General features: G+C 37.5%; 1 pseudogene; it reads left to right on the forward strand.

Annotated features, from left to right (window-relative positions):
* The first annotated feature begins 10,170 nt into the window (after positions 1-10,170).
* On the forward strand, positions 10,171-11,155 carry LOC117800285 (annotated as a pseudogene).

Below are 11,155 nucleotides of genomic sequence, written 5' to 3' on the forward strand. Positions count from 1 at the left end.
TGGGCTCTGGACAACCCCACAATCTCTATTCATCAGAATGAGGAGAAGGAAAAGTCCCCCCAGCAAAGAAAAGATAATGAGTCTGTGGCCTCTGCCACAGAATTAATACATATGGATGTATCCCAATTATCAGAAATGGAATTCAGAGCAACAATGGTCAAGATGATGAGTAGACTTGAAAAAAGTATTAACGAAAATGTTACTGAGAATATAGAATCCCTAAGGGCAGAAATGAGAGCGAATCTGACAGAAATTAAAAATTCTATGAGCCAAATGCAGTCAAAACTAGAGGCTCTGACGGCCAGGGTCACCGAGGCAGAGGAACGCATTAGCGAATTGGAGGATGGGTTAGTAGAAGAAAAAACGAAAATAGAAGCTGGTCTTAAAAAAACCATGCCCACGAAGNTTGAAATTATCCCCTGCATATTCTCAGACCACAACGCTCTGAAATTGGAACTCAACCACAAGGAAAAACCTGGAAGAAACTCAAACACTTGGAGGCTAAGAACCATCCTGCTCAAGAATGACTCGATAAACCAGGAAATCAAAAAACAAATTAAACAATTTATGGAGACCAACGAGAATGAATACACAACGGTCCAAAACCTATGGGATACTGCAAAGGCAGTCCTAAGGGGGAAATACATAGCCATCCAAGCCTCACTCAAAAGAATAGAAAAATCTAAAATGCAGTTTCTATATTCTCACCTCAAGAAACTGGAACAGCAACAGAGGGACAGGCCTAACCCACTGACAAGGAAGGAGTTGACCAAGATTAGAGCAGAAATCAATCAATTAGAAACCAGAAGTACAGTAGAGCAAATAAACATGACGAGGAGTTGGTTCTTTGAGAGAATCCATAAAATTGACAGACCACTGGCAAAACATATCCAAAAACAAAGAGAAAGGACCGAGATTATTAAAATTATGACTGAAAAGGGAGAGGTCACGACCAGCACCATTGAAATTGCAAGGATTATTAGAAACTTTTATCAACAGCTATATGCCAAAAAACTAAACAATCTGGAAGAGATGGAGGCCTTCCTGGAAACCTATAAACTACCAAGACTGAAACAGGAAGAAATAGATTTCTTAAATAGGCCAATTAACTATGAAGAAATTGAGTCAGTGATAAACAACCTTCCAAATAATAAAACTCCAGGCTCAGACGGTTTTCCTGGGGAATGCTACCAAACATTCAAAGATAAATAGTNTTTCCTGGGGAATTCTACCAAACATTCAAAGAAGAAATAATACCTATTCTCCTAAAGCTATTTCAAAAAATAGAAACAGAAGGAAAGCTACCAAACTCATTCTATGAGGCTAATATTACCTTGATCCCCAAACCAGGCAAAGACCCCCTCAAAAAGGAGAATTACAGACCAATTTCTCTAATGAATATGGACGCCAAAATCCTCAACAAGATCCTTGCTAATAGAATCCAACAGTACATTAAAAGGATTATCCATCATGACCAAGTGGGATTCATACCTAGGATGCAAGCATGGTTTAACACTCGCAAATCAATCAATGTGATACATCATATCAACAAGAAAAGACTCATGAATCATATGATTCTCTCAATTGATGAAGAAAAAGCATTTGACAAAATACAGCATCCTTTCCTGATTAAAACCCTTCAGAGTGTAGGAATAGAGGGTACATTTCTCAATCTCATAAAAGCCATCTATGAAAAGCCTACTGCAAGCATTCTTCTCAATGGGGAAAAGCTGGAAGCCTTTCCCTTAAGATCAGGAACATGAAAAGGATGCCCACTCTCGCCATTATTATTCAACATAGTACTAGAAATCCTTGCAAAGCAATCAGACAACAAAAAGGGATAAAAGTTTCCAAGTCGGCAAAGAAGAAGTCAAACTGTCTCTCTTCGCAGATGACATGATACTCTATATGGAAAACCCAAAAAATCCACACCCAAATTACTAGAAGTTATAGAGAAATTCAGTAATGTGGCAGGATACAAAATCAATGCTCAGAAATCAGTTGCATTTCTATACACTAACAATGAGACTGAAGAAAGAGAAATTAGGGAATCCATTCCATTTGCAATAGCACCAAAAATCATACGTTATCTCGGAATTAACTGAGACGTAAAGGATGTATATTCTAGAAACTACAAATCACTCTTGAAAGACATTGAAGAAGACACAAAAACATGGAAAAATATTAGATGCTCATGGATTGGAAGAATTAACATAGTTAAGATGCCCATGCTACCCAGAGCAATCTACACTTTCAATGCCATCCTGATCAAAATACCAATGACATTTTCAAAGAACTGGAACAAACAGCCCTTAAATTTGTGTGGAACCAGAAAAGGCCACAAATCGCCAAGGAATTTTTGAAAAGGAAAATCAAAGCTGGGGGCATCCCAATGCCGGAATTCAAGCTGTACTACAAAGCTGTGATCACCAAGACAGCATGGTACTGGCAGGAAAACAGACACATAGGTCAATGGAACAGAATAGAGAACACAGAAATGGACCCTCGGCTCTTTGGGCAACTAATCTTTGACAAAGCAGGAAAAAAACATCCAGTGGAAAAAAAGACAGTCTCTTCAGTAAATGGTGCTGGGAAAATTGGACGGCTACATGCAAAAGAATGAAACTTGACCACTCTCTCACACCATACAGGAAGATAAACTCTAAATGGATGAAAGACCTCGATGTGAGACAGGAATCCATCAAAATCCTAGAGAAGAACATAGGAAGCAAGCTCTTTGACATCGACCACAGCAACTTTTTTCATGACACATCTCCAAAGATAAGAGAAAAAAAAAGAAAAATGAACTTGTAGGACTTCATCAAGATAAAAAGCTTCTGCACAGCCAAGGAAACAGTTCAAAATCTAAGAGGCAGCACATGGAATGGGAGAAGATATTTGCAAATGATACTACAGATAAAAGACTGGTATCCAAGATCTACAAAAAACTTCTCAAACTCAATACACAAGAAACAAATCAAAAAATGGGCAGAAGGTATGAACAGACAGTTTTCCGATGAAGACATACAAATGGCTAACAGACACATGAAAAAAATGTTCAAAATCATTAGCCATCAGGGAATTTCAAATCAAAACCACACTTAAGCCAGTTAGAATGGCATAAAATGAGAAGGCAGGAAACAAGAAATGTTGGAGAGGATGTGGGAAAAGGGGATACCTCCTACATTTTTGATGGGAATGCAAGTTGGTACAGCCACTTGAGAAAACAGTGTGGAGGTCCCTTAAAAAGTTAAAAATTGAGCTACCGTATGATCCAGTCTTTGCACTACTGGGGATTTATGCCAAATATACAGATGTAGTGAAAAGAAGGGCCATATACACCTCAATGTTCATAGCAGCATTGTCCACAATAGCTAAATCGTGGAAGGCACCATCAACAGATGACTGGATTAAGAAGCTGTGGTCCATATATACAATGGAATATTACTCAGCCATCAAAAAGAACGATTTCTCAACATTTGCTTCAACATGGCCGGCACTGGAGGAGATAATGCTAAGTGAAATAAGTCAAAGAGAGAAAGACAATTACCAAATGGTTTCACTCATTTTTGGAGCATAAGAAGTAGGAAGATCAGTAGGAGAAGAAAGGGAAGAAGAAAGTGGGGTAAATAGAAGGGGGAATGAACCATGAAAGATTATGGACTCTGGGAAACAAACTGAGGCCTCAGATGGGAGGGGGGTGGAGGAATGGGATAGGCTGGTGATGGGTATTAAGGAGGGCAAGTATTGCATCTTGCACTGGGTGTTATACACAAGTAATGAACCATGGAAATTTACATCAAAACCTAGGGATGTACTGTATGGTGACTAACATAATATAATAAAAAATATTATTATTAAAAAAAATTAGAAAGATAGAGCTAGCATATGATCTAGGAACCCCGCTTCTGAGTATATACCCAAAGGAAAAGAAATCAGAATCTTGAAGAGATATATGTACTCCAATGTTCATGTAGTGTTATTCACAATAACCAAGAGATGGACCTAAATATCCATTGAATAGTTAATGTGGTATATACATACAATGAAATATTACTCAGCCTTAAGGAAAAAAAAGAAATCATCTCTTCACATTAACACTCATGAACCTGAAAGATATTATGTTAAGTGAAGGAAGCCAGATACAGAAGGCCAAGTATGACATGATCCCACTTATACGAGGGATCTAAACTAGGCAAAATCACAGAAGCAGAGAGTAGAATGATGGTTGCCAGGTACTGGTGGGTGGGGGAACAGGGAAGTATTGGTCTAGACATAGGTTACAAAGTTTCAGTTTTAAGATGAATTATTTTTGGAGTTCAAATTAACATCATAATGACTACCATTAACAATAATGTGTTGTACCTTGAAATCTGCTCAGAGAATAAGTCTTAAATGCTCCCAGCACACATCCACAAAATGGTAACTTTGTGAGGTGATAGAGATTAACTAACTTTATTGTGTTGATTGCTTTATACATTAAAATCATCACAATGTATGCTTTAAATTCAAAAAATTATAAATTCTATTTTAATTATATTTTAATTTTAATGTGTACCATGCAAAGGCACAAATATCTTCTCTTCAATTTTTGAGTCTCCTGGGACCTAAACTGTGCTAAAGCTCTCCTGAAGCAGAAAGGAATGACCAACAAAATTATTCTTTGATTTTCTTTCCACCATGTTTCATTTTCTCCAACAGGACAAAGCATTTCCATTAGTCCTGCTCCTTTCTCCATTTGTAAAATCCTCAAGGTTATGGGCTGTAACTCTTGAACACAAACAAATTCTCTCACATAATTACCCCTAATGAAGGTGATTTCTACTATCACAACTCTCCTCTGGGTCTCTTGATCACTGCAATCCAATGACGTCAAGTCACTAATTAGCTTCTAACTACTTTAATGGCTTTTCTTCAATCTATGTGCTGAAGATACTTCAAGGTATAAACAGTGGAGATTAAAGTCTGGAAAGGCATGGGTTCCCCTACACTTGCACGCTACCCAGTGGATCCTGAAGAAGGTTGTTTCTCCCAGACTATGCAATATAAGGCTAGGGACAAGAAGGGCACTGTTGTTCTGAAGCCTCCTAATTTGGTCACAACAGGAACAGAGAGAGACAATTAGCCCTCACCCTTTCAATTAATTTTTGAATATTCTATGTCCATTTTGCCTAATAGCTGCCCAAATATCTAAGTCTAAGAAGCAACTGAAGGCCATATTTCTTTGCTAATACCAGGATGGGTTTAGCCTTTTAATTGGATATAATTTTATTTCAATACAACCTTTTATAATTTTATCAGAAAATTAACTTTTGGGGACGGGTCATGCTTTCAAAAGCCAGAGAATTAGAGATTAGATTTAGGGGGGAGATTTCTTCCCTCTTTTTTTGAAGAGACACAGAGCACCATGAAGGGTATGTGATTTGCCTAAAATTGTGATGATATTTATTGAGAGGCAGAATTTGAATAGATACTTTGTATAACTCAGGCTACTACTTCTCTTATAGTCCACAATGTCTTTGAACATCATCTGTTGATTTGGACTTCAGGCTATTTTAAACCTTATAATTAGAATGTTCTTTGTTAATTAATGACTAGAGAATACAAGTAACATGAAAATCCAAATATCTTGCTTGATATATATCCTACTTGTGAGAACAAAAAAAGAGGATAGCCCATATATGATCCCTATCTTTTACAATCTTATTAATAGTGTTAAATTGTTTATATTGCTATTACACAAAATGTTTGATCCAATTATTTGATGATCATATATAACACATCTTTGAGAAGCAGGGAACAAAGTTATCTAAAATTTGAAACAAGGGGACTTGAGATGAAGGAAAGAAAAAGCCTAAATATTTCCTAAACATGGATTTGATAAAATGATACAATATTCTCATACTCTCTTTATAGACCCCAATCATATAACAATTACTATCCTAAGTGATACTTCCTAAAAAATATTCTTGCTGATCTTTAAAAGAAAACTTATATGAAATTATGGCTAATTGTTGCCAAAAATCCCCCTTCTGAACAATATTTAAATCTCTAAAGAACTTCATCCATACTTCTGGACTTGTCAGATGAGGTGAAGTTGAAAAAAAGCATTTTCCTAATATGTGTGGGTAAATATCCGATACTTGAAGCTGCAGTGGAGACTAAGAAATGATCCTCTTCATGTGATCCTCAGTTGCATATGATTGGTATCGATTTCTAGAGGTCTCTGAAAGTTATTTGTAATCATCTAGTTTACTGCTTTTGAAGACAGAAGCGAGATAGCTACAGGTAGACTGAATTCTTTGTAAAACTGTGAAACAGGAAATTTTGCTTTAGCATGTCTTCCTTTTTGTCTACTCCTTTGTCTCTTAGATTCCTGAGGGTTCCAAGTACTCCACCAGCTACTCTGGACCTGAATTCAAATACTGCATTCAGCCTTCTCTCACCTCTATGAAGACAGTCCACCTTGGCTACGGACATCCTCTATTTCCTTCTTATTTAAAAGCAAACTTTATGATTCATCTCTGCAGAGCCAGGTCTATTTCCTTAGGAGATGTGGAAGTAATAACTAAATACTTACTAAGCATTAACGACTACAAATTACAGGACATATCTACACACCCCATTTCATCTTAGGTAAGTGAAAGCACTTTGCCAGTATACTTACAAAGACCATGCACCAGCATTTATCTCCAGTGAACGTTACATCTCTGATCCAGATCTGGGGGGAAGTCGAGGGAGGGGCAATGCTGGAAAACTTGTGAAAGACGGATCTTTGATCTGAGAGAGAGTTTGCTGGCCTCTTGTAAACAATACTCCCACTTAATTCACTTAATCCACCAGTCATAGTATCCAAAATAGAAGTAGTAGGAAAAGATTTGACAGAATTTTGAAAAGGAGGGACCTCAGGGTCACCCAGTACAATCCTGTATGCATGCATTAATTTAATTTCAAATAGTACAAGAAATGAAAGATTGGTCTTTGCAAGAACATATATACTAATAAGAAACTCATTCTTGGATGAATCAGGTCATATTATCTTTGAGCATGTACAATTATCAGAAAATACTCTGATTTGAAACAATACACTTTATTTTATTTTAAATATTTTATTTTTTTGTGAGAGTGAGAGAGCACAAGCAGGGGGAGAAGCAGAGGGAGAGGAAGAAGCAGGCTTCCTGCTGAGCAGGGATCCTGACTTGGGGCTTGATCCCAGGACTCTGGGATAGATGCTTAACCAACTGAGCCACCCAGGCACCCCTATTTTTTTAATTTATTTATTGAGAGACCATGTATGAGTCAGGAGAGGGGGAGAAGGAGAGGGAGAGAGGAAGAGAATCCTCAAGCAGATTGTGCACTGCACATGGAGCCCCATGAGAGGCTTGATCCCACAACCCTAAGATCATGGCCTGAGCCAAAACCACTAACAGATTTTTTTGAAATTTAAAAACCATTAACATAGTTTTTAAAAATTTTAATAGCTTTACATTTTCACTATATTACAGCAGTTTTATCTGGTGTAAAAAGACACCTATTTCATTTAAAAGTAATGTGCTAGCCAGTAAAGGAAAATGAGGACTCATCAATGTCACTAAATAAAAAAGGGATAAATACTAGTAAGTGAACTCTCAGGAGACAAGTTACAAACCTAACTGCTCTATCGCCAGTGCACAGCACAGTGCCCTGAGAGAGGAGGCATTTACTTACAGAGCAAATCACCTATGAAAGAACACATTTATATCAGAACTAAAGGATTTCTATTTAGAGTACACTATTTAGAGTTTCTGTAGCTCTCATGATGGTTTTCTATATTGAGAAACCCAGCTCTTGATTGAATCAATTTGCCTACTATTTTCCTCCATGGAAAACAGGGTCTTTTCTTTTTTCTCACCTCCCCCCCAACGAACAATTGACATGGAAGCATAGAGCTTTGCAGAAGATTCATTGGGAGGATGATTCCTGTGGTGATTTTCTCACATAAGTGGATTATGTGTTTTATTTCTAAGGGTACCAGAAAGTCTTCTCTGCCACCCCTTTCTGCTGTATCTCTAGAAGGTCTCCCTGGGAGATTCATTCCCTGTGCTTAATTTAAGGCTTTGCTGTTTCTGACAGGACACATATGAACCCCTACTAGTTGGTTTTGTTGGGTATCATTTCCTTGCCTGCTTCTAGGCATTCATTACAGTATTTGTGTCTAGGAGTCTAAGGATCAGGGTGTTTCCCAGGGAGGACAGGCCATGCTGTACCTGGAGTTCACTTAAAAACAGGCTACCAAGAAATAATGAGGAAGGGGAAAATGCACTGAGGAGAATGTCTCCTCAAAGACAAACTTAATCCATTATATTATTTTACCTCCAGCCTGTTCTGACTTCAGACCCTGTTGTTAGTCTCTTCTGAAAATCCTAGAGCCATAATTTTGATATAATTGGTGATGATATATGAATTAATTCTTTGGGGGAATTTTCCAGAGAACTGGAGATTTGAAATATAGGGTGAGTCACTGAATTTGGTTCCAGGAAGTTAAAATTATTCATCACATGCCCTGTCTTTATGTGTAAATCCTCCAGCAAAACTCAAGGAAACACTAGGCAATTTGCAATTAAGAAGACATTGCAATTTAAGAAGACATTAATATCAAAAACTGCAGATAATTAGAAATCATTAAAATAAGACACTCTTCCAAAGACCTGATTTAGAGGTATATAGTGAGAGATTTCTTTACATTTCACATTTTATTTTTCTTATTCACTATACAATGTTTCCAAGTTCTAGATAGCTTATAAAAGTATAAATGACATAAAAGGGAGAAAGTGTTGATAAAACAGAATGTAGAATAACTGAATAAAAAAGAAGCATTGTTTTTCCATGTTCTGAAATTCTTACTATGAATACTACTGTATAATACAACTATAATTTTTAAAAGCCCCAGCAAATCAAATAAAATGTCAGTCATAACTCAATAATACATCTGTGGCTATTAGCAACAATGGCTGAGCTTAATGAAGCTTAACATGAGGGAATAATTGAAAAGAACAAATGCACTAGATTCCTTCTTATAATAGAACTCCAGGAAGAGATGAATCACAACTCTAGGAAGAGTTCGAATAACCTCTAGATTTTTGGGTTTTGTGAGGTTTTGTATTTTAGTTCATACAATTTGAATGGAGAAGGGAATAAGACCTAATCACTCAAGGCAATGATTCTGCCTATGAGCTCTCACACAATCTAATGGTGTCTCTTTATCTCCTGGATTTTTTATTAATAAATAAAATATGCACAAATGTACACATGGCAGATCTTGCACACCTTGTAAGTTTTCCACAAAGTAAACACTTCCATGTACCTATCAACCACATCAAGAAACAGAAGATTACCAGCACACCAGATGCTCATCCTGTCACCTTCCTTTCCCTATTCCCCTTTCAGGATAACCACTCCAGGAGCCTTTTTAATATCATAGATTAGTATAGCCTATTTTTGAACTTTACTTAAACAGGTTCATATACTATACACAATTTTGTGTCTAACTTTTGGGGTCAACATTGTGAAATTGTCTTCCTCTGTGTTAGCCATTCAAAAAACTGTAACGCAGTTTGTAAAAAAAACAACTGATTCAGATTTTGGCTCTGTAATTTCTTAGACTGGATTTTTATAATGTCAAGAAAATATTTCAGATTTTCAATTTCATTTATAAAGTAAGTACATCACATTTCTCAAATTCATATAACTGGAAATACCAATGTCAAAAATCTCCTCAACAACTCTCCCATCCATCCCTCTTTATTATTGTTATTATGCTGGCTATATAATTTTTAATGATGCAGGAAAATTCAGATACATAAATATAAGTAGAAATTAGAACATCTAAGGAGGGAAGTGGGAAATGAAATGAAAGCCATGCTCACTGATTGATCTTCAGCTCAGGGCGTGATCCCGGCATTGTGGGATCAAGCCCCACATCTGGCTCCTCTGCTATGAGCCTGCTTCTTCCTCTCCCACTCCCCCTGCTTGTGTTCCCTCTCTCGCTGGCTGTCTCTATCTCTGTCAAATAAATAAATAAAATCTTTAAAAAAAAAGATAATTCTGCTTGTGTTCCCTCTCTCGCTGGCTGTCTCTATCTCTGTCAAATAAATAAATAAAATCTTTAAAAAAAAAGATAATTTCCTTCCAAAGTCAATGAATGAGACAAATCATTCCAGGGTGACCAAGTTTGTGTTGCTGGGGCTCTCTAATTCCAGGGAGCTCCAACCTTTCTTGTTTCTCATATTTTCACTACATTACCTAGCAATACTGCTGGGAAACTTTCTCATCATCCTCACGGTAACCTCAGATTCCCACCTTCACACCCCCATGTACTTTCTGCTCACAAGCCTCTCTTTTATAGATATATGTGTTGCCTCTTTTGCTACCCCCAAAATGATTGCAGACTTTCTGGTTGAGCACAAGACTATTTCTTTTGATGCCTGCCTGGCCCAGATTTTCTGTGTTCACCTTTTCACTGGCAGTGAAATGGTGCTCCTTGTACCCATGGCTTATGACCGTTATGCTGCTATATGTAAACCTCTTTCTCCACTACATGACGATAATGAGCCGCCACGTGTGTATTATTCTTGTTCTCATCTCCTGGCTTGTGGGTTTCATCCACACTACTAGCCAGTTGGCATTTACTGTTAACTTGCCTTTTTGTGGCCCGAATCAGGTAGACAATTTTTTCTGTGACCTCCCTCTAGTGACCAAGCTGGCCTGCATAGACACTTACGTTGTCAGCCTGGTTATAGTTGCAGACAGTGCCTTTCTTTCTATGAGTTCCTTTCTTCTCTTGGTTTTCTCCTACACTGTGACACTTATCACAGTCAGGAACCGTTCCTCTGCTAGCATGGCAAAGGCCCGCTCCACACTGACTGCTCATATCACTGTGCTCATACTGTTCTTTGGACCATGCATCTTCATCTATGTGTGGCCCTTCAGCAGTTACTCTGCTGACAAAGCCCTTGCTGTGTTTTACACCATATTTACTCCCATTTTAAACCCAGTTATCTACACTCTGAGGAACAAAGTAGTGAAGGCAGCTATGTCAAAACTGAAGAGTCGGTATCTGAAGCCTGGACAGGTTTCTACAGTCATAAGAAATGTTCTTTTTTGGGAAACAAAGTAA

This window comes from Ailuropoda melanoleuca, unplaced genomic scaffold, assembly GCF_002007445.2.
Source record: "Ailuropoda melanoleuca isolate Jingjing unplaced genomic scaffold, ASM200744v2 unplaced-scaffold6751, whole genome shotgun sequence".
Classification (NCBI taxonomy): Eukaryota; Metazoa; Chordata; class Mammalia; order Carnivora; family Ursidae; genus Ailuropoda; species Ailuropoda melanoleuca.